General features: G+C 40.5%; 1 long non-coding RNA gene across 1 annotated transcript; it reads left to right on the forward strand.

Annotated features, from left to right (window-relative positions):
* Positions 1 to 20: 20 nt before the first annotated feature.
* Positions 21 to 21,203, forward strand: LOC108897462 (uncharacterized). Its single transcript, XR_001963299.2, has 3 exons — positions 21 to 194; positions 3,369 to 3,505; positions 20,888 to 21,203. It is a non-coding gene; the product is annotated as an uncharacterized LOC108897462 (long non-coding RNA).
* The last annotated feature ends 4,240 nt before the right edge of the window (positions 21,204 to 25,443 follow it).

The following is a 25,443-nucleotide window of genomic DNA, read 5'->3' on the forward strand; positions in this document are numbered from 1 at the left end:
ATCCAGAAGGAAGTAAAGCCAAAGATAGTATATCGTAGGGAGAGAGTGCGTACTTCACTCTAAAAACCCCTTCGTCTTTACGTAAACAATCAGGACCTTCGTGGTTCATTTCAAACTAACGCAGAGTCATAGGAGCAGACATTAGCAGCGTTTTTTCGAGCTGGAATATAACTTTAGACCACAAAACAACAAAGGTAAGACATACTTTATGCTGTTGTGAAGTTTTTTTTGCTACTCTTTGGCTGCTAGCTAGCTTGTCTGTGTGGTTTGCTTGAAGCGGTGAAATTAGCAGGAGCGGAAGTGGACATGCGCAGTTTTCGTGTTTTTGTTACATGCACATATAAGTGCTTGGGGTTTGAATTGTGTTTTGTTTGCGTGGTAATGCTTGGTAGAAGCTTTTAGCTGAGTTTCTCTCCGACATTATGGTATGCTACATGTTAGGATTGGTGCCTCCTTGCGTGCGCATAGATCGTCTGTACTGCACGCATCTCACGCTCTCTATCTATCCAACTTTTACATACATTTACATGTACAGACCACATGCAATGTTAAGACCTTTTTAATGTGGACACAGTAACTATTTGTAGCTGTAGGAATTCATGATTATATATATTTTAGTGAGAAAATATGGTTGCAAGATTGCACTGAACTTGAATGAATGAATTACTAATGTATTTACCACATTTTAGTTACTGTGCCCAACCATTATATATCTTATGTTATATTATTTGTCATCTTAGCTTAAAAGTCATCATCCAAAGTGCATAATCTTACAGTGCCACTGTCCAGATAAAGTACCATGCATCAGGCTTTGCTGAAGCTGCACAGTATGTATGGTCACATTCACTTCCTCACCTCCTCTTGCTCTCAAGGTGAGGGGTTGGCACCTCAATGACAAAATAAATCTTCCTCCAGCTGTGTTTTGCTCATTCAGACTTGTGGTACTTTAAGAAGGCTCAACAACATACAGTATTTCAGCATCCTGGCAAACCCCCACTGCTGTTTCCACTCTGAGGGACCATGCAGTACTCAGCTGTTCAGCCTCCAATGCTAATTTATGCAAAACACTAAAACTTTGGACATTATTATAGTGAACAGTTCCTTTTCAAACTAGGCTCTTATGAAACTAACATAAATACTGCTAAGTTCTACTAACAACCAAGTAATGCTCATTTTACATTGGACTCCTACAATAGTATCAAGCTAGCAATATAAGTAAATATCCTGTTGTTAACATGGAAACTGTGCTAATGTTTAAGCATGCTACCCTTCCAATGCTAACAGGAGGTACAGTAAAAATGTAGATCAATGCTGCTTTGGGTGTGGTTATAGTTCTTCTATTTTAATCCAAGCACAGTTTTATGGAGTACCACAAGTGTCACAGATAAAAGCAAATGTTATTACTGTACTCATAATAGTTTTTCACAGACTATATAATTGAGAAAGTTCTGATAAATCCTTCTTATTTTTCTTTAAAAGGAACAGTAGAAAAGTTGTTACTAATTTGACCAAAAATATAGGTGTAGCAGCAGTGTCACGACAGTGTCAGCAGCATTGCGTCATCCGTCAAGGTCCATTTCAGCAAATCAGCAGGCACAAGACAGTGCACAAATCACACAGAGCAACAGGGAGAAGCAAAACATCACTGTGGCATGGCTGCTGTTCATTTCATGCAGCCACGCAAAGCAGTATAAAGCCACACAACACGAGTGAGCAGTACTGTTGTTAGCTTTATTTTGTACACATTGGCCATACAGAGCAGTAAGACAAGGTAAAATGTTACATTAAATGGTATCATCACATGCTAAACACAAGCCACACAGCACAGACTCATAAGACTTTTGCAAAAGCATTGTCTCACTGGTACATTATTAATAAAATACTAGTAAATATGCCGATTGGCCCCATTGTTGTTCTCTGATTAATGAAAGCACCAAGTGGTGGGGGAGCTTTGCCAGTTAAAATCTTAAACATCAGACAGGAATTAAACTATTTCATGACATTTTCTCAATCAAGGATGATATGTTGACTACAAAAATCGCAGAGGTGGTGTGTGTATTTTCCTACAACAACACAAAGTCCACTCTGATGAAATGTCCCTCACCAAAATACTGAACACACAAATCCAAAGATTCTGTTGAGGATTTTACCTTGGCAATTGTAGCAGTTCATAGCAGTACATACATCACCAGTCGGTCAATATTTACAGACAATTCTTTTCCCAACCAAAAGACAAATATCATATCCATCAAGCTTGCAGATAATGTTCTTTCTAGCAGCTCTATAAAGAGCCATTTCCTTTCCAAGGCATACATTTCAATGTGACCCTTGTGACACTGTAGTTAAAGAAATTCTAATGCATCATTGGCTGGTAAACTTCTGAGGTTTTCATCCCTATTCCATCCTCATGTTTGTTTCCTTATCATAAAAAGGTGTTTACTGACAATGCAGAGTGTTTCTCAGACGACACGTAGACAATGTCTGCTGTCCACGCTGTGCAGTTAATATTTGACGTTTAAATTAACGCTGTGTCATTGACATTAGGTACAAAATTGTACCGTTTTCAAAAAATGTCTGATATTAGTTGCTCAGTATTACCCGTACTCTCACCCCTCCTCTCCCCTCCACTCTCTCCAATCACAGTCTCTTCCTCTTCATCCAAAAATTAAATTTGGTTCATCCTGATGCTGAATGGGTGGGATGTCACTGTTGCTAGGAGACATCATCCTGACGACTGGCTGGCTTTCCTTCAAGGCTAGAGAGGAACCAGGGAGGAAATGAGGAAGGGTACAGGCAGGGGTGGACAGAGGGTGGAAAGCAGGGAGGGTAGCAAGGAAAGGAGTGGAAGGAAGCGAACATATTAGAGGGTAGATAGGGAGAAGGAGAGGAGTGGCATAGAAGTAAAGGAAGGTAGGGTGGATCTTGAGAAGGAAAAAAGAGGGAATGGGAAAGGAGGACTGACAGGAGAGGACAGCTGGGGAAAAAAGAAAGGGAAGGTAGGAAGGAGGGAAAAAAGAAAAAATGGAAGAGAATGAAAGGGAGGTGAAAAGCTGAGAGAGAGCAAGGTGGTGAAGAAGGAGAGTGTGGGGAAGGCAAGAGGGTGGGAGGTAGGTAATGAAATAAGAGGGAAGGAAGAACGAAAGAAAGGGAGTGAGGAAAGGTAAAAAGGAGACAGGATAAGAGGGACAAGTGAGTGAAGAGGACTTGGAAACTTGGAAAAGACAAAGAGCAAATAATAATGGAAAGAAAGAAGGAAGGAGAGAGGAGGAGGAGACAGCTACAGTGGATGATAAGGGAAACACCTAATGTTTTGTTTATCATTATGTAATCTGTTTTCCTCTGTGCCTTGTCATCGTCCTTCTCCTCAGGCCTCCACACAGACTCCGCCTCCAGTGGCATCGTCCTGGCAACAGGCCATCAGACTGATGTTGCCAGGCGTGACTCAACAGTAACACTTTGCATCGGTGGACATACGTGGAGCAGTGTTTTACACTGTGTAAAAGAGGTCAGACAAAAACACTGGCATGGTACATTTGGACATGCATATGCTCACAGTACACACATACACACACATTCTTGTCTACATGACTTCAGGGGACATAATGTTGACTTGCATGCATTTCCTGGGGACTTCCTCTCTAACGATAACTACTATTTGCCTAACCCCAACCCTTACCCTGAACATCACCTTATCCTAACCTTAAAATATCTATGCTTTTTGTTCACATAAGCGAGACACGTCCCCATTAAGTGTAAACAGATTTAAGTCCCCACAACAAGAGAAATACCTGGAACACACACACACACACACACACACACACACATACACATACACACACACACACACTACATTTGCTTCATACAGAGGAGTTGTGCATTTATTCATCCAACCTTTTCATTTATTTATAAGAGAGGGCTCATTAATATTTACAGGAACTATACTGTAGCTGGTGGTAGAGGTGCATGACTTGTTTGAGTTAAGAAAATGCTCTGCCATTAATGACATTTTACTTTCAGTAAGTAAGTGTAAGGTTGAAGGCTACACACATTGAACAGACCTGACATTCAGTTAACATCTGTTTTGTGTGGGTGGTTCTAGGGAGCTTTGACGTTATGTGTAACAGCTAATGTCCGTCAGGATTTGTAGCTGGAGTGAAGAAAAAGCTGTTTGAGAAAAAGAAAACAATACCAGCTAGAAATAGTGAGATAGATATTTTTTTTTTTTTTTTTTTGCAACACTAAACTGTACTGTCAGACAGTCAAGAGTAGTTTCTGCTCCAAAACATTTTCATGTTAACACTTAAATATCCATCCTCACTTTGGGTGTGGTTCACCAAAATGAAACAAATGGACTATTGTTGATCTTTAGACCCTAGTAGCTAGTACACAACATGAAGGAAGTTACTGTATAAATCAAATACTTTAGTAGTAGGAGTTTCCCAGGATAATCTACTGACATTGTTCTATTTTGTAAGAAAACAGCTTTTAGAGGATAGAAACATTTCAGATTACAACTTCACAAAATGTCAGAAGCTACAGACATGTCTTACAGTATGGGGCAGTATGTACACAGTTTTTAATATATCATTATTGTTCAAAGATAAAATAATTGCTGTGTATCTCAGCTCACAATTGATCATATCCTTTAGTTACCAGCCGAAGGCAACATGAGCATTCAAAATGCTTTTTGCCTAACCAGGTTAGACACCTCTGTATAAAGAGTGGAGGACCTCCAGTATGGCCACCAGAGGGTGTGTTACGTCATCTGCCCACTTTGGCAGCCGTAGTTGCCGGCAGGCTTAAATGGGTTAACAGACATAAAATGAGGTAATCCGCAGTGCTTGCAGTGCAGCGGGGTTGGTGAGGTTGCACTGGGTGCTGGCTCAGCGTTGTGTTTATCCCCCTGTGGAATCGACAGAGCATAAAAGAACTGCTGCAGCGAGCCGCTCTCATTCACAGCCGGATTAGCGGAGCATTTAGTCGTCTTTTTATTATGATTTTTTTTCTCTCTCTCTCTTTTTTCCCTGCCTGCCCCTGACAACACAGACATGAACACACTATCAGGCGACCTAGCTGACTCTCAGGGCAGTGGTGTCCATATAATCAGCTCTTTGCACTTCATTCCTGCCCTCTCTTCTCCTCCTTCCTAACATCTGGGTCAGAGATAAGAAAAGTGTGACATGTAATTGAAGCAATGCCAAAAGCCAGTTCACCATATTTTTTTTGCGGAGACTGTCATTGCTGTTGGTTAGTCGTGAATTTTTCTCTTTGGAAATTTTATGGCCATCAAACATTGTGTGAACTTTAGTTTACTTAGATGGATTTTACAATCTTCTACTGAGATCTAATTGCAGGCAGTGAGAAAGATCTCTCTCCCTCCCAGCCTTTCTCTCTCTCCCTTCATTTAAATGCCTGCCTTGGATAGTGATGGTTTTTGTGTTTTTTTTTGTACTTCTTGTCCAGGTTGGCAGAGCTGCAGCTATTTTTAGAAAGAGGAATTGCTTTGGGGAACCCCTATAAGTACAGCTGCCTGCCTCTCTGCCTCTCCCTTCTCTCTGAACACAGCTCACACTCTCATGCATGCCTTAAATGCAGATGTACCACCGCTCAGGGGAATTCCTCCCTGGGTTACTTGAATTTATTTCATTTTTATGATTGTCACACTTGAGTCTTCTGAAAATGTCCATTTCCTGGTAAAAAGCCTGAGAAAAAGAATCAGATGTAGCCTCTGACAGCAAGCAAGGAAATTTGGCTCGTAAAAGATAGTAGAAAGTAAACAGGTATATCAAACATATGCGCTGCCTAAGGGCCATCTGTTCACAATGTTTATCCTTTAGAAGTGACATTTTGAGCTGACATTCCTAAGACAGCTGATAAGGTACTATGTCTCTCAGACGTTTGCACATGGCATAAGGCTGCTGATGGACATACAGGAGCTGCTGTGGAGCTCTGACATCCATTATCAGTCATTCACTCGAATGGTATTTAACTGCCAAATAGCCTATGATGGGAAACAGCAAATGCACCAGCATTTCATTCACATGCAAATTTGTTGAAAAATCAAACCCAGATGACGAGTGATTGACAAAGCATGGTGGTGAATTTTACCATTTTGTGTGTGTGATTGTGTATTTTCTTACCACTAACTGACAAAAAAGACTTGTAATACAACTTTTAGATTAAGATTGTCAAAACTTTGAGTCAAAACTAATCAGATAGCCACATTAGCAGTTTATTTTCTGACTTTGAATGATGTTGTTGCATCTCCAAGATGTTTGCATGAATGAAACATGACCACGCATTTTTGTGAAGGTGTGTCCAACCATTACAACACCCCATCAAACCAAAATGTTATTTTGTAGTATAGGAATCAATCACCACAACGCCTCATAGCTAAACATGTGACTACAGCTCAATTAAAAGTCAATGGGATCATGAATGTCTGTACAAAATTTTGTGGAAAGTGTTACTGGATAAGTTACATTTTGCAATGCTATTGGTACTTGATCAAAAGTCAGGGGTTCCCCAAGTCATTAGGATTCATCTTCTGAGGATCATGAATGTCTGTACAAAAGACCATCACTGCCATCCCAAGAACCACATCGTAAACATGGCTGAAATACTCCTCTATGTTTGAGAGTTAGCATTTTTGCTCCCACTGTGTGACCCAGGTCTGTTGGTTGTGAACTACATCTGTCATTCCGCTCCTGAACCAGAAACATTATGAAAGACAAATTCTTTGCATACATCATCCCTCTCAGTTTGATTAATAGACTCCCAGGTCCTGTCTCAGATTTCTCTCATTTAGCTTTGCATCACCATAAAAACAAAAGCTGATCTAACGGTGGCACAGCAGGCGAGATCATCAACACAGCACGGTTTGTTCAGATTGATTTTCACAACTGCAGCATTTTTAACAGAGGCTGCTTCAGACAGCGATCGCTTTAGGTCCATAGCCAGGATGCTATCTGTATGGCTTGATGACTTCTGACCTCTGAAGGATGTGGCGGAGGAGGCTCAGATTAAGATTCTGTTAGGAGAGCTGTCACTCTCCATCTCTGTTATGTGCAGGCCAGTTAAAAAACATTTAATCCAGTAGATCAGACTAAATCAGTTATCAGCGGCTTTTCTCTGATGTTGTCCTGCTCTGTCTCTCTCACCTGTCATCGCCTTGTTTCATTGAACCAGTTAACATCAGCAGATTACAGATTCTGTGTGGGCGTCATGTGTCTGTTTTCAGTGAAAGATGCTCCAGCAATTTGCAAGACCAAGTTGCTATTTAAATCAGTGCCATTATCATCTTTCAAATGTAAAGAATAATATTTACCCTTTGAAAGAACAACTCAACTGCTAAGTAAGCTTTAAAGCTGCACTACAATGACTTTAATGACTGGTGACAGACATGTGTGAAAGATGTCACTCATAGTAATGAACCCATAGAGATTTATCACCAGTCTGCAGTTAAATGCTGAATTTTGGCATCTTTAAGGTAATTATTTTAGTTTTACAACAATAGCAGGTAGCTGTTTTCAGTGACCTGTCCAATACCAAACAGCAGACAAGGTTAGCAACTAGCTGATGAACACAGAGCATATAGCACCAAAGAACCAGCTATTTACTGAGTATCGGACAGTCTTAAAAACACTACAAACACTAGTTTCTACATTTACTGTAATGCAACATAGTAGCATTATCTCACTAGAATTTTAGAGTATTCCAGACTCCACTCCTCGAGTTAGTCTGTTTTCACAGACTAAGGAGTATTTGTAACTCGATTCTCAGTTGACCTACGATAAAAGCTTAATAGCGCTATGTGTTTTTGAACATGACAATTTGACCTGTATCAGGTGCAAAGGACTTTTCTTCTAATTCTAAAAATTAATGATCTAAATGGTAAAAGTCTTGTTTGTCATTACTTTTTATGTTTCGAATATATGCTTTGTGAGATTTTCTCAGGTTGATAATCAAATTGTATTTCTGTTTTGATTAATTTCATCTGATAGTCTGATCCCATTAGCAAATTGCTAATTTCTTGTTGGGTTATTTGGTCAATCAGTCAGTAGCAAGTAACATATACATCCTGCCATTCTGCCACTACAGTATGTTCTCAGGGTCCTATGTTCCCCAGAGGGGACCATGACAAAGGGTCCTAAAAAATCCTGGATCATAGCAGTGATTTAGAGCTCTGGAACAAAGCTCTAATTTCCTGACTGAATAAACAAATAACATTACTGACAAACAACCACTGCTTTAGTAACCTGTTAAGCATGGGAAGAAACCAGGTTTTGCACAAACTTAATATGAGCTGGGTGACATTACTTTAAGTGATTGCTTTTACATGCACTGACTTTAAACTACGTTGGAAGGAGAAATATTAGTCCAAGTAAACAACCTCCCTTTGTCGCTCTCCCTTTATCGTCTTTCTCCTTGCTGGCAATCTCAAGCTGCATTAGTGGAGCAGGCTGCTATAAATAGACAAATCACTTTCACATCACTGGTGAAAACTGATCCCTTTTGTGTTGGAGTTGTTGACATTTTTTGGTGATTCTTTTCCCCCTTACTTTTTTGGTTTTGTCTCATCTGCACAGATCTCACCTCCTGTATCATCTCTTGTTATTCAGCAATTAGTCTAAACCTGCCAAAAAAGGTGACAGAAAGGTCAGCATGCTCTTTTTCACATCCAGCTGCAAGGATTTTTTTTAACTTTCTTAGCCTACCGAGAGCTGTTCTGTAATTTGACCGCAGATATAAAGATCGCAACATACTTGTTCCTATCAAATCCCCATTGTGTCCTTTCAGATCTCTCTGCTCCTGCCTGCTCTCTACCCACTAATGAACTCCCTGGATTGTCTGAGCCGTCACTGTTCCCCTCCTGTACTCATGGCAGGCGAAGATTTTTTCCCACTTAGCCTCAGTGTACGACTGCTGCCTGACTCCTAACAACTCTATTTGCATGTGCTGTCACTGAGACTGATGGCTGAAACAACAGAGGAGAGGGAGGAGAGGTGGTGGTGGTGGTGGAGGGGTGGGGGGAGCAATCAAAGGAAGCCAGGCGATGACTCAGAGATTTTGAAGCGCTGCCTCCTCTGGTTGCCAGCCTGCCTGTCTGTGTGGCCGACAATCTGCTGACTCCTCATCGCCTTATCAGACACCTTCGTCGGTCTCTGCTCGGTTTGGTTACACTCTGTCCTGACCCAGACGAAAATATGTATCAAGGATTGAGATTTAGTTTTATTTAGGTGTTAATTCTACTGCTATAAATACATAAATATAAGTGTTTATATGTTTATCACACACTGAAATTTTAGTCTGGCCTCAAAACAGGAACCATCATAAGCTGATATGTCTTAAAACATGAAGTGGAGGACAAATTCATCAATGCATCATCTAGCCATCTATCTGCCTATTTCCCAAGAGCAACTTTTAAAGGAATAGTTTGATACACAAAGTCACTTTTTTCCCCAATACCACTCTTGTGTCAAATCAACATGTTAAGACATTTTGGAAGGTACCAGCCTGTAGATGCTGGACCCATGGAACTCCAAATGTATTGAAGTGGTGGAAATGGTTTTCATAAACTGTTCAAGGTGAATTCTTGAAGAAAAAAATAGCATTTAGAATTGCTACTTAGTCCTTTATACGGCTCAAGCTCCTAAAACACTCCACCCTACATTTCCCATGATGCAGCAAATAGTATCTTTCCCGTAGACTTTCCCTGCTCAGTAATTGTCCATGTTTTTCAAACTCCATGCCCTTGGTTTGTAACACAGGCTTTCTGTCATAAATTTTAAGTTTCTATGACTGATGACATCTCAGAAGTTTTCACAGGCTGAGTCTGATCTGTTTTGTTTGCATGTCAAACAGATGCAAACCTCAAATTAGTTAAAATGATATGAGGCCTCATACAGTGTGTTTTGCAGTGAGTTTGCGTCATTGACAAGTGCCTCACTCTCATCACTCTCTGCTGCTTGCCCATCGTACCTCACCTTCACGCTTTGCCCGCCCAGGCTTTTTGAAATGCTACTGGAATCATGTAGGTGATGTTACACATTCTGTGTGACATGTTTTGTTTTGGCTCATTTGAGAATGAAAGACATCACATATTTATACACATATTTTCTATGTACCTATACACAGTGTTGCCTCTCAGCTTCTATTGTAACTAATAGAGTTATGGTACCATACCCACTTTTGTTTTTCTCACCAAGCTGACAACCTGTGAAGGCAGGAAATGGTGTGATTCTCAGCGTTGTCCATTCTCCTGTCTGTGCTGTTCAGCAACACAGGGAAAATGCAGGTGGTAGAAATTAGCGGACACTTCCACCAGCAGCTACTGTTCAGGTGTCTATTAACAATGCACCGAAAGCTCCGAGCCAGGCAGTATATCAGTGGTCACGCCTGGCAGCTCCCAGGTGTACAGTAAATCTGACACACGATGCTGCTGTAAAAGAGAAACGTGTTCACTTAACTTTCCTTTGATTAAAATGTGTGTTACTTTTAGAATAGGTTGAAAGAATCCAATTTCTGCTGTCTGACTCTCTGCCACGGCTGCTCCTTGAAAGGCACACGAAAGTAAGAAAGTAAGAGAAGAGAAGACGTGAACTGTGCAGGTGAGATATAAAGACCTTCTAAAAACAGTCTATGAATGAAAGTGAGGCAAATCTGAATGACAATGACTCTTAATGGCTTTGAACTCTCAAACAGATGCAAGCATTTTCATATTCACTGATGTGTCACTTGTCTGTTTATAGCAGCAGACTACACTGATGTGAGATTTTTGCAGGGGCAGCTTCAGAAACTTTTGAACTTTGTATCTCTGCGGCGGCCAGTCAGTGGCCTGTGCCATCCTTGGCCACCACTCAGGCCCCCTCGCTGCCTTTTTGCCAACTAACTAGATTATTATAGTATTGAGTCTTGCCCAGGTCACACAGCAAGTTTAAGTCTAGTTTATTTCCTTGTGTAAATGAAACATGAAATGAAAGGGAAAAACAGTTTTTTAAAAAGGCCTAATTCCTCTGTGTTTTATGCCATGGAAAATGGTAGACAGCAAATGCAGCAGTAAAACAGTATGGGAGAGACGGCGTCTGTCAGGAGGAGATAAAAGGAAATTGGATGAGAACAGAAATGTGTTTTATGTTACCAACGGATACACAGATGTGATGTAAGATGCAGAAATATCTGTCGTTGTCAGTGGAGCACTGTAAGGTAACAATCAATGGCAGGATGACTCAGTGAGAGTGGAAGACGTCCATGTGGGTGGAAAGGTTAAGAGAGGACGCTGCTGAGAGCCTTTGGACCGGGGGAAGCTTGTCATGACTGAAGCTCCAGATGCTTCTGCAGTCCTGGGGAGCACAGTGACTAGATACAGCAGAACCAGTGTCAGGATTAAAGAGACAGGAGGTTGTTTTGACTTCAGAGCATCAGGAATATGGATAGATACAGGAGAAAGAGATGCCAACCAGGAAACTGTTGTCTCCTGAAAGACCAGATTAAAGGAAAGGTCAGCCTCCTCTGTGAGAAAACATAGACCCCAAAACCATCCCTGTGTGTCCCTATTGGATAGTTGACTCTGCTAATCCACTCAAAACAGCATACACTACGTTCAGTATACTGTATGAACCAGCATTTATCTTGAAATTTTAAGGAAAAAAAGGCACCAGCAGCAGCTCCAGGAAGACAGGAAGCAAAAAATGGCATATTGTTTTGGAATAGCAGGGACTATTTTTAGGGTAGTGGGTGATGTGTGCACAGCTAAAAATCCCTGTGTAGCAGATGAATATGTGGGTGCTTGGCTGAAGGATTCTTTTATTATATTGATTTAATGGTGCTGTATTCTTAAAATGTGCATCTAATGTGCATGTAAGGAACAGAAAATAAAAACTACAGACCACAGACTGCATATTATTGCTATATTTTAGCAATTTAAAGTCATACTATAAAATATGTTGTTTCTTTTAGTAGGTAAGTTCACAAACTATCCAGTTTCAGCCCAGAAGAATGTCTGCAAGGATATATAACAGAGCCGGGATAGTTCTTTATTTTAGTTGCTATGACCATGCTGGTCATCACATTTTCTTTGACACACAAGTAGCCTGGACTCAGGTGTCAGTGTCAGGTGGCCAGTCCTCCACTTTGATCCAGAGTTTAGCATCTTGCTGCCTATGGGAAGAATTGTCATGAAATTTGGTAAAATTGTTCAGCCCCTCAAGTTTTCATGTATCCAGTGAAATATATCTTAAAAGGACTGAAGCAAAATTCTGACATTTTTGGTTGCAACTTGCAACTGTTGCATTGATTGCCATTAAATCTACTAGACATGTACCATGGTGGTACACAGTGGTGCAGTGGTTAGCACTGTGTGGAGTTGTATGTTCTTACATGTTCTCCCTCTGGCTTCCTCCCACAGTCCAAAGACATGCTGGTTAGGTTAATTGGTGATTCTGCCCATAGGTGTGAATAGTTGTCTGTCTATATGTGATGGATTGGTGATCTGTCCAGGGAGCGCGCTGCCTCTCACCCAATGTATTAGCATGTTAACGCCAAACTAAGTGAATGTGGTCAACAATCTGCAAAGTTAACACTTTCAGTTTGAGCATTAGCATGAAAACAAATAGTCAGTTTTTACATTTACATTAGCGCAGCTAAAGATCCAAAACAAACCTTGTACCTCAGTTTGAATCCATTTTACAGTTTGGTTTTCTTTATACTGAGTGTTATAGTGTGATACGTGTTCCACTCATGATGAGATAGCTGTCACTCTACTTCTCACTGAGCAGAGACTCCAGTCTGCAGTGTATTTCATGCACTTCACTAATAGGCCGTAGAATTGCACTAAATTATATCCTATAATTACCAGATAGAAGAGTTTGAGTTTAACCTCTCTGTCTGTCCATATTCACGCTCGCTCTCTCTCTTGATTGCCCATGAATGCACGCTCACTATTTCTTTCTCGCTCTCTGTCGTTTTTGGTGAGACTTTTAAATTAACGTCTGTGTCACTGAATTAATTTTCTGTTCCAGGCAAAAGCCAGGCAGCCTCAACCCTAGTTGAGAGGAGGGTCATGAAGGAAGGTCGGCTGCTGTAGACTGACGAGTTTTAACCCACGTCACTGTGTCAGCCTGAATGGCATTTTAGCCTTGTTGTCTTTCATGGGCACTTTTTCGGAGTGCACGTTAGTCAGTGCACATGTTGCTAGCTGCTTTATGAAAACAGTAATATCATGGAGGATGTCATTAGCATCCTACTGGTACTAATAATAACAGATATGAATGTCCTCTCAAATGATAAGTGATGTTTTTCATAAAAGTAAAGGCCTTGGAGGGCGACTGTGCCATCAGTGTGAAAACAGTGACTCATTTTTCTCACTTTGACACTGGCCTGAGATCAGTATCACTGCTTGTGTTACATAACGTTATTGTGCACTTCATGCAGTTTTCCTCATTCAAAAATTATACTCACTCTTATCCTTTTTTTTTGTTCAGAAGCATTTTCGTGTACTTCAGCCTGCTTGATGAACCATCTAGCATTCTGCAGGTTTGCAGTGTTCAGCACAGAGGCTGGATGTAGCGTGAGAGTGCTCTGAAGGCCAGTGCCAGCCGACCACATGTCTGCAAACAGCCGCTGACAATGACCTCGCTCTGCCCAAACCAGCCGATGTGGCGCTTTTCATTGAACCTGAGGATTAGGAGTCAGTTGTTCCTCGTCTCCTCAGAGGCCCAGCCTGCTCTCCCTGTGGGTTATTACTTACACACATTCACACAACATCAAACATACAGAACTACATGAATCTTTATTTTCATATACATATGTGGTGTTATATTTCATATAATCTCATCCAATCATCATCCCTGATATTATATATTTTAGGCAACTAGTGCTCTTATTGCTGGGCTGTCCTGTTTTCTCATTCAACACATTTAATTGAACTGTTGACCCTGTATACTCTACATATAACTGATGAAACTAACTAACTGCTCCAAATGTGTAACACCATAAAAGTAGCTATTTTAGACTCTTTAAATGTTGTGACTAAGGCTATGAATGGGGTAGCCATCTTGAACCGGATGCATGAACACTCTGACAGAGCAACAGGAGGTTCTCCTTTTCTTCTCTGTTGATATTTCACAAACGCTGCATGATACACCTGTTAGGCACACTTTGAGCTAAATGCTAACATTAATATGCTAACATGTCCACGATAATGGCTGTAATGTGCTAATAATGTACTGATGTTAAGCAGATATAATGTTACTATGTTCACCATTTCAGTTTAGCATTTCAGCATGCTAACATTTGGTAATTAGTAATAATAATTAATTATTATATCATGGGTTTTGCAAGTATTTACTCTTATAATATCAATATTGGACAGATTGAGAAAAGTCAGGATCACCAAAGTAATTTGCATTCATCCTGTGGGGACCATGAATGTCTGCATTCTGACTGACTGACATAAAACTAGCATGGCTAAAAAGTCAAGAAAATGTAGTCTGTAATCCTCAAAACTTTCTAAGCTTTGCGTCCATTTCCTTTGATGTTTGCTCATCAAGAGGATATTGACATGATCAGTGTATTAGCCACAGCCAGGTTAAAAAAGCCCAGCTGCTGTTGTTATTGTCTAAGAGTTATTATGTTTATGAATGGATTCATGTGCCTGTGAAGCTGCTTATGGATGAGCCTTGGCACTCCACTGTTCACAGCTAATGGATTCACGAGTGGCTCTGTAAATAGGCCATGGCACACGAGCAGGCCAACGGCAGCAGCCAGGCCATGAATAATGCATGGAGGTAAATTCAAAATTGACTTCCGGCTTCAAGGAGGCTTCACTGAAACTCTGCTTTTTGAGAAACCCTTCAAGGACTTTTACAAGAGCTGAAATATTTTTGTTCAGCTGATTCGTCAAAGTACTTCTGCCTTTGTAGAAGTTTATGCCTCCCTGCTTTGTATCGTCAACACATTTTTCCTGGCTTTATTTTACTCTTGTAATGCATGAGAGGAGTGACAGTCAACAGGAACTGAACCTCCAGAGCTTTTTTAAATCTTCTCTGTATATTTGTGTTTTGTTACAACTCCACAGTACCAATACATTCTGTGCATCACAATTAAATGTAATTCCCCTCCCCCTGTCATTTAAGGGATCTAAAGTAGATGTATAAAGTTTTCATCATATTCTGTTCTTGATGTCCCGTGGGCTGTGTTCAAACTGCAGCTGAAAATATTGCAACTCGGATGTTTTTTGTTTTGTTTTTTGCATGTGGTGCCAGTTTCTCCAAGTCCTAACTTAGTCAGGAAATCTTCACATACACAGATTTCAATCACTGCCTTAAATTTCAAATAACTTCCTAAATGGCTTTTTAACATTTTCTGAGTCATCCTCGTCAACTTGTGTCACAGATTAATGTCAGAGCAGGGGCTTACAGGAGTGATGCTGGCTAACAGTCGAGCACGCCTGTTATTCCACTGCCCAGTGAGTGTGGCGACATATTGCAGTGACAGTGGTGAATAGGATTACAGAGCAGCTTGACGGCACAAACCAGAGCTCTGGAAGAGAGGTCTTTTCATTTCACTGTATTAGCTATTTTTAAGCACTGTCAAACCTGCCTACAGAGAGAGAGAGAGAGAGAGGGAGAGGGAGAGAGGAGTCTCTTAATGATAATGGAAATGCCCTAATTTTGTATTAATGACAGTGAAGGATTGAACCCTCTGTTTCTTCCCTCACTTAGCCCATCTCTCTCCATTACTAGTATGTGATTTTGCCATATGTAGCTTCTCATTAAGTCAAGCCCCCCCAAGCTTTGCTAATCTAGACAACTAGATCAAATTACATTTGAAGCTCATTTGCAAATATCATAGACAGTAGGTCAGCCAATGACTTACAGTGATATCCACCATGTTGTTAGGGTTTCTGTCATGTATTGCAACTGGAATTATATTAACAGTAAAGCAATCTTTTTGAAAGTGACCACAAAGATAGAGTATCACATATTGATTATATGTTTGTATTCTCAGAACTGTTTTAGTTGCTGCTAGCATTATGTAAAAGTTCCAAAACACAAAACTGAGTAACTAATAGTAGTAAAATAATCTTAACTTAAACCTGCATTAATCAATTCTTGCCACTTGGAGGCATCACAACAAACTGTAAACACACTTTGTAAAATTTGTACGTCGTTAGCAATCAATTAGCTTTAGCAAACAGCTGCTCACACATCCAGCAGCAATAGAGTAACATGAGCATTTGTTAGATTGATAGATGAATGAGTTCTATTTTGCTCTCCACCAACCCCTGAAAAGAACAGGAAACCAGGTTGTCGGGAGCGCTAAGAGAATCAACACTCCCCTTTCATATTACACTTTTTCCCCCTGTGTTAATATAAAAGTAGCCAAACTCCAACCTTTAAGCTTTGAACTGGATTTCACATTCTTCATCTGGCGTTTACTCAGTTATCATTTTCAGCCACTACAAAATGACCACAGTAACTACAGTTCTGATACTAATAAATTACCACTTATTCAACAGGTAGCTCAACATCGAGCCTGTGCTCTGTGTCCTACCTGCTTCTGAAAATCTGTTTTGTCAGCATTTCATTTGCATTTATTTATTCCCTCTATTTAATGCTTACCCAACCAGTGGAAGTACTTTTTGCTACTGCTTATTTACACAGGATCAAAATGCCTACTGTATCACCATCACATTGTAGTGATGGGTCAGTGTGATTGTCACAGTATCGTCGTATTGTTCTTCTCCAGATGCTTCTCTTGGATCTTGTCCTCTGTGAAAATGTCACTGCGATGTGTCACTTTTTGCCCACCACCGCTGTTGCAAATTCAATATTAGTTTTATTATTCTATTTTTGGAGATGTGACAGTGATGATGTGTCTGCTGCTAGAGAGAATTGGACAGAAGTGCCACATCACCAGGAGCAAACATGAGGCGGTGACGCAACGTCACGTCAGAAAGATATCCAGAAGATCACCGCTGGAGGCTTCATACAGGGGGAGGAGGAGGCAGCGGCGGGGGAGGATCGGGGGGGTGTGGGTGTAACACAGTAGCTGTAACCCCTGGATAGCATTACCCCCCCACACACACACTCGACTTCCCCTCCCCTCTGACCTGCACCCCACTGTCTGCCTCCTGAGCCTTATTCATTGCTTGTTATGCAACAGGGGTTTATGCCATGTGCTACAGGCTAGTTAAGTATTTATCAAGCCTCTTGTGTAAGCTGGGGACGGAAGGCGGCTGCCAGTTGCCTCTCCCTCTTTCTCTTTCTCTCTCTCCACCAAGCTTGATCTAGTTTTCCTCCCATTTACTGTGTGTGTGTGTGTGTGTGTGTGTGTGTGCGCTCTCAGGATACCCAGATGTCACAACCCATCCTTCCAATTCAGCAGTCGCAGCCGTCATGTGTGCACATGGGAAGCTTTCAGACGCAACATTTTGTGATAATGCTCAGTTCTGACGCAGCATCATAACTTCAACTCCTGACTGATGTGCCACTCTCCTCCTTACACAGAAAGGGGAACAGAGGTGTAAATGTAGCCGTACATTACACAGCGACAAGCAGAGGCTGAGACAGAAAATCAAACACGCAGTGATTGAGCTGCTCTATGGCCACACGTCACTGTCACTAGTTTTACAGTGGCAGTTTGTGACAAAAATCCTATCTGGCAGATCAAACTGAAATTCCCATTGTGCTCTGTGGTGGCAGACAGAGAATGCGGGCCGGGATCCAGTCTGTCAGGAGCCTGGTGGATTACACCCATCACAGTCTTGTCAGCAGAGCCATTTGCAGGAGGGCAGAGCAGTGAGTGAAAAGGTAAAACTCGTCACCCGGGCTCTGTTTATGGCTTCAGCAGCACAGGCTGAGTGTGAGCTGTCAAGATGTGAGAGGACAAATGTTGTCTTGAAGGGCAAATTCGGTACGGAAATAATTACATTTGAAAGATGTGGGTTACACTGAGTCTTGATATATCCTGGTTGGCTAATCATGCATTTGAGATGCGCTTGTAACATCCCAGGTCTGACTTGAGACCTTCTGTAAATGATGCAATAAAGCCGTAAAACAAAGGCATTAAATGATCTTTAAAGAGCCCATGTTAAAGCCCCCACACAGGTGTTTATATTTACCTGATTAGACCTCATCTAAGGGGACTGACTCCTGTTGGTGTTGTTGCACCTGTTAGGGCAACAGTGGTGACATCATCTAATTATTGTCAGACTACCTTCAGGAAATATAGCATAGCTGGATTTGGTCTTGGTTGGCTTTTTTATTGCTTGTTACTGCTAATACTAAACTGTGCAACATGTCTAATCAGGCAACTTTGAGCGTTTTAAGTGGAAAACAGTGATTGCATGCTTTACCTTATTTTAACATTTGAAGTAGGTGAGCTGCTGCTGGTGGCCTGTGATGGTCTGAGGACTAGACTGTGTCCAGAGTCATACCTGCAGAACATAATGTTCCATCTATTCCTGAGCCTCAAAGGTTCATTAACCTCTTGAAACTGTAAATTAATTTTCATGATTCATGGATTCACTGTTAGTGGTGGAGTCTACCATTACTGTGTTGGATTCAGATTGGCTTCACGCACATGAGGGACTGACAGCAAATTCTGCATGTATGTTATCCAGTGTTCACTTTCTTTACACAGTATCAGAACCTCGTGAAGTTAATGCTAATGCAAACCAAACATTTCCTACTGCTGCTGCTTCACATTAAAAGCATTCAACTGGGAAAACATGAGGTGGCTTTTATTGTGAAACAGTTGTGTGAAATGCAATATCAATTTGTAATTTGTTGTGATTATTCATCACATAATGTGTCCATAAAACAAGACATGATCATTTTAATTTGTGAGTGGTTGCACTGTAAACAAAAAAACACCCATTGCTCCTCTGTTTTATTTCTGGCTTGGCTATAGCAAATAGTTGGAGTGTTGGGTTTGAATATTTCTCTCACAGTAAACCAAATATGTCTGATACTGTTAGACAGTGTGGAATAAGATGATCTTTCCAACCTTAAAGTTACTTAAAAGAATACTTCACTGATTTAGCATTGCACTCTGAGAACACAGTCAGACTCATGATAGACAGTTGAAGAGAAAGTGTCATAACTGATTCAGCAGAACCAGAGATATCATCTTCTCATTTCATGCATTCATCTTCCTTGTAATAATCTGCTGCCTACTCTAGCCACAACTCAGCTGCCCACAGTTTGGTCAGAGATTTAGTTGTGTTGTGTTGGTAACGTAGCCTGAAGCAGAGATAAGGAGCAGGCTTCAGAGGTCTGGTGAACTCACTTCTTTCCAGCGCTCCAACATCTGAAAACAGACCGTTGATCGTCTGACCTTAAAATTTGCAGTGAAACTGTGGGATAAAGGGTGTCAAACTAATCCTGACTTCAGGTGTCTAACTTCAAGTTCTAGCTTTGCTGACAATACTCAACAAATCTTTACTTTTTAAATCTATAAGATGCAACTTTGTGGCAGTCAAGTATATTTTTAATCCTGCCTTCCTCGCCCTTAGTTGGCTGAGACAAAAGATTCTCAATGATTGTTAATGTATAATATATCCTGTTTATGCTTCTACAAGAAAATCATTGCATATTATCACACCTTTAATCAAATGATGCTTCAGTATCATCTAGATGCTGTTATGTAAGTTACGTGTCAAGACGTTATAAGTTATTTCTTTTTTCAAAGCATACCTAAACTATAGGGCTGCTGCTGAGATAACTTTAGCCCCACAGTAAATATTAGTGGTAAAATTAAGTCACTGAGACAACACCTCACTCCCTGTCCTCATCGAACCTTCCTGTGTACAATCAGCCATCAGAGAGGACAATGAAGGTTGGGGAGTATCCACCCTCCAGCGGAGAGTTAAAGGAAGCTGGTGCCTTCCATAAATATTTAAATTTGGCACATCAGTTGGCCGTCTCTCCTTACAGCTTCTAAGAGGATGTCAAGTCACATCTTTGCAGTTCATGACAATACTGTCATCAGTTTTATCCTGCTGAGCCAAGGAACAGAAACCACTGAAACTGAGCATTATGACCTTAAATTGTAGCCTCTGTTGGCTTGTATAAAATCCTCGTGATCTTTGACCTTAAAGTCCCTAAAGACATATTTTCTCCATCAGCTTCATATTATGAAGTGTGGGGTCATAGATGAACATGCAATTTAGAACAGTTTTGGTTATCTCATTGTAGAGATATCTACAGGCCTATTTGTGTTTTTTCAGGTGGGTGGGGCTCAGTTGCAAAATGTTATGTCATTTGCTCTGGTGATCATTTAGTGCTATCATCAAACTAAACTAATGATATTTCCATCATCCTCAGATATACTTTGTATTTAGCTGCTTATTAGCTAGACTTCGACCTAACCCTGCAAGCACACAAAACCAAAAAGATAAAACATGGTAAACATTCTATCTGTTAAACATCTGCATGTTAGCAACATGATGTTAGTAATTAGCCCAGCATAACTCTTGATAAATAATACCTAAGGGTATATTTTTTCCCAAAATGTATCTTGGATTGTTGCATATTTAGTTATGAATAGGTCGTGTACAGCATAATAGGCACAGTAGGTCCTATTGTGCTTCATAGAGAGAATGATGGAGGCATATTTTTCCAGGTAAGAGAAATCAGAGGGCTGAATCTGTGAGCAGATTGTGAGCAGATGGTGGATTACTGTGTCAAGAATTAGCACTGCTAAATATTACAAATGAGAAACACACACACACACACACACACACACACATGCACACAAACAGAAAAACTGTTTATTTGAAAGATGCTAGCTATTGATCAACTGGCCTGTGAGTCTTAAATTATGGTAAGTGTGGCAGCAGTGCTTATCAATGTGCAATAACATGACTCTGTGCTTCCTACAGTGATCCCTCTGGAGCCAAGTGTTATGTCTGCTGTTGAGTGGAAAATTGCCGAGGTGGAATATTCACCCCCACACGCTCTGAAGCCTGAATACCTTGCCTGGGTGCTCAAGAGTCACAACTAAGGTCCCATTTGCATTTGATGGTCTCATTAAACAGCCCATTAGGGAGCCTTGCAGTGTGGATGGGAGGCTCTGTGTGGCAATTTGCAGTTTGATGGCCACAGGATGCGTTCCTGCACTGAACTACCAGGTGCCCTTGAGAAGTATGTGGCATTTCTCCTCCTAATGGATGCTCTGCAGTTAGTTTTAGGAACATTGTTTGGTCTCAGGTGTTATTATTAGGCTTCAGCCTTGACACAATAGCAAATTGGAGCTCTGATAATGAGGCTGTCCAAATCACATGAATAAATATTTTAATATTTTGTACCTGTGATTCAACCTATTTCAGTGTTGCCTCTATAACAATTGCTACTGTCTTCCACCAGGCTCTGGATTATTATTCATATATTATTTATTTTATTGTATATTAATACCACTTCCATGGAGGTCTGAGGAAACACTAGCAGGTACAGATGATCAAAAATTAAACATAACTATCGCCATGACAGCAAACTCTACCCACAGTGGAAAACTAGTTGAAATGTTTGGAAAAGTTAGACCATGTGTATATAAAGGGCCACAGAAACCTGTTTTACTGGTATGTTCCAAACAATCATTGCTTCACCAAAATATACACCTAATAAATACACCTCTTTCATCTCAGCTGTAAAACACGAGCTCTTCAAGCTCAGGAACAAGTGTGTACATTGGACAGAGCACAGACTCCTGCTTGTTAACACTCATGAGATTTGCACAAGGTTTGTGCATTTTGTTACCAGAATGCCCTCTGTTTGCATGTTTTTATAAATCTCATGACAGGACAAGTTTGTGCAGAGGCAGAATGAAGGCAACACAGCGGAATAATTTATATGCTACATAATGCGATCTGAAACATAAAGGATTCTCATGTATGAAATTAATGAACATAATGCCAAGAACTCATAATGAGCCTCTCTGCTGTTTCTGGCACATACTAATGGCTCAGGGGGAGGTGTGAGGAGAGGGAAAATGTTCTCGAGCATAAAGAGAACTTTTCAGTGTGGGCGGCCGTGTCAAACGCTCACCGATCACTGAGGAGACCTCCGAAAACAAAGTGTCACCTCTTTTTTTCTGGGTCATCGCTTTCCACTGGATTCAGGGACTGCTGATTCATCCACAAGGGGCAAAGTTCACCGAGGCGTCAAAGTGCACGTCACAAGCCTCGCTTTCTCAAGCCAAGTACTCTATCCCTCAGAATTAGGAAGAACAAAATGTTAGGAGTGTAAAAAAAATTAATGGGAAATGATTCAAAGGCTGTTGAGATATTACAGTCTGGATCAAGATGGTGGACCAATCAAATAACCAACTAATATTGCCATCCCTACAGCCACACTGCTAGCAAAGCAAGACATATAACATGCACCTTGGGCAAATTACATATTTTATTGATTTTTTAAGTTAAAAGAAGTAAATGCAAACAGACATTAAAATGGCATCATTAAATGCACTTTTTATATTGTGAACTTAAAAATAATAATAATAATAATTAAACAGTAACAGTCAAAAGACAGATTTGGCCTGGTTGCTCAAGCATTTGCATACAGATATTGTAAATACATATACATATACATGTTAGGTGTCATTTTCAACTTACTGTATGTATATAGCACTACAATAAATTCCATGAAAAGCCTCTACCAATAGAATATTTACCAAACAGAAGTGAGCAGCTTTTGATGAACCTACAAACTGATGAATCAATGCACAGTCCATGGTGATTAAGCAGCATTTTAGTTTTAAGGGACTGTGTGGGCCTGCATGTGTGATAGGAGCCATGCTGGGAAGTAAAGCAGTGAGTTAGCTGACAAAAGAGCAAGTCAAGCGTATTAAGAGAGCAGTTGTTTTGAGGTAATTGGGAAATAAATTTGAATTTGCTAAGTGGACTGGGTTTGGAAACACACCCTTGCTCATATTAATTAGGCGAGCCTCTAAATGTTATCTGAAATGTCACAGCCCTCCCTGAGCGTAGTATTTCAGTCAGGACATCTCATTCTAGGATCCACGATTGCATTGTCCGTGGCAGTTCACAAGAGCTATCAAGTTTTAAGTGCATAAATAGTTCCGCTTTGTTTACACACAGTGACAGTGACCTGACTGTGCTAGGAGGGGAAATGCACACCAGATAGTTACTGCAAATGCATTCAAGTTGAAAATTAAAGTTTCACCATCCCTCTGCATTATTAACAGAGAAAGGACACTGTGCGACTGAGGGGAGACACGCCTGCTAGCTTCTAGCAGCTAATTATGCATCAAATGAAGAGTAACGTGTTGACAGTGTGCAGAAATCGTGACGTTATTCCTCTCCAGTAAGCAGGGTAGAATTACTTCTAACAGGAAAGAAGTTTTAGGAGGAACGTCACTGAAATTCTGGCTCTAGAGCTGCCTTGCAGCCAATATGAAACAAATCTACCACATTATATTAGACATAAAACTCCAGCTGCATCCAGCATCGTCTCCTCACAGAGACAGTGCTTCAAGAACAAACACAGTATGTGATAAAGCAAAGTCAATCACAAATTGGACCATTTGATGGAAAAAAGAAAAACATTGAATAAGAGAAATATTACTTGAAATGAAATGACTCAGGCTCCCAGTTTGTCCACTCCTGCAACCTAATTGGCTAAAACCAGTCATTCAGTGAGTTCAAACCAGTTCTTTGATTCCATTAGAGCAACCAAATATTTGTTTATCCTAAATGTGTGGATTTTATCCTTCCGAAGAAGCCAAACGTCACTAAAATATCATCCGCTAAGGACAAGAACTCAAAACTGAGAAGAGGCAGCGACAGTATGTGGGCAGAGGAACATTTGTGCCTGCTGTGCAATTAGAGAAACTCTGTAAGAGCAGAGCAGAATCCAAGACAGCATTTCAAATAGTACACTCAAACTTTGACAGCATAGCTAATGTTTTTGCTTTTCATATTCATGCTGCAAAGTTTGGATTCAAAACTGGAAATTTAAGAAGCTACCACTCATGAATGAATAGTCTTGATTTGGACCATCACAGGACATTAAATCTCCCCACTGCACCTGACCACTGGTCATAAAATGACATTTTGTTTATAAACCTGCTCCAAATTACTGCTTTTCCCCAGTGCTGTGCATTCCCTCCATATATCCTCTATAACTGTGGTGAGAAAGGAAGGAATAATCAGGATCTGTCCAACCAAGCCTTCCCACCAAGACTACACTGATGGCCACTAACACCTGTATAATTCTGCCTTAATACTCTGCTCACTGACAGCATCTTTTCAGCTTCTCATTTACCTTTATCCTAGCTGGGAGAATAATTCTCCACAGAGAACTGGAGAACTTGGTGCCGGTGTTACAGCTCTAAACACAAACCCACCTTGACATTTTGAGGCTGGCATGTTCTGCATTTTAGCATGCACCCAGTTCTCATTACCATGCAGCAGGCCTCTGAACAGTGACTCTATATCCTCTAAAACTGCCCTGTCTTCTGTTTGGTGCACTTCAATGTAATTTAAATAAAGTTGCATCATCCACTCCGTTGCTCCCAGAATCCAGTTCAGTTTGAAGCTTATCAGATGTCCTGCTGACAGCCCAGGCTGCCTCCATAAATGCAAACTCAGCTGTGATCATTTTGTTTAGAGAAGGTGCTTCCCTGTTATTTGAAACATCTGAGGCCAAAATGTGAAGTCCACAACTTGAAAGAATAACTGATGACTGGTCTCACAGCTAAGTAAATGACAACCTGCAGATATTCATAGTCAGAAAGCAAAAAAGTAACACTTTCTATCGTGAGATCATGTACATTTTTTTTTAAATTTGCTAGTTGTTACATTAGAGGAAAAGAATGAGTTCATCTGTGGGTGTTGAAACCTTTTGCACTAGATTTTCTTTTGACAGTTTGAGTGGCATTTTTCTTTTTTCTTTAGTGTCTGTCACTAATAATTCTGATCATCCTTTTGTTTTTATATGCTTCCTGTAACTTAGAGTATTTACCTTATACCTTACATATGTAACCAGAAATCTACTATTTCCAACCATCCATGTATAATAGTGTTCAAATGTTTACTTGTACAGACTAAGGCCACCTAAATGTCAAAAAAGGCCCACAACATTAAATGGGCTATCCACTGATTTAGAATTACACTCCTATAACATTGAAAAATGGCTCAAAATCAATGCAGCTGAATAGTGTATATATGCAGTACACCTATAAATGTTTAGCAGGTAGGCTATATGGTCATCAGTCCAAGTACTGCACTAAGTTCCCCTCTCTTTGGATATTTTTCAGCAACTTTTTCAGGCTAGATATTTTGACTTGTAAAAGCAAAAAAAAGCAATGTCTTTAATAACATTAATGATACTAGCATTCAGTTCAGATTAGAGGTTAGTTCTAAGGCGTTTATGCTGTACATGCTCAAATGGTTTACTGGGACACTTGAAGTTACAC

The sequence above is a fragment of the Lates calcarifer genome, linkage group LG18 (assembly GCF_001640805.2).
Source record: "Lates calcarifer isolate ASB-BC8 linkage group LG18, TLL_Latcal_v3, whole genome shotgun sequence".
NCBI classification, from domain to species: domain Eukaryota; kingdom Metazoa; phylum Chordata; class Actinopteri; family Centropomidae; genus Lates; species Lates calcarifer.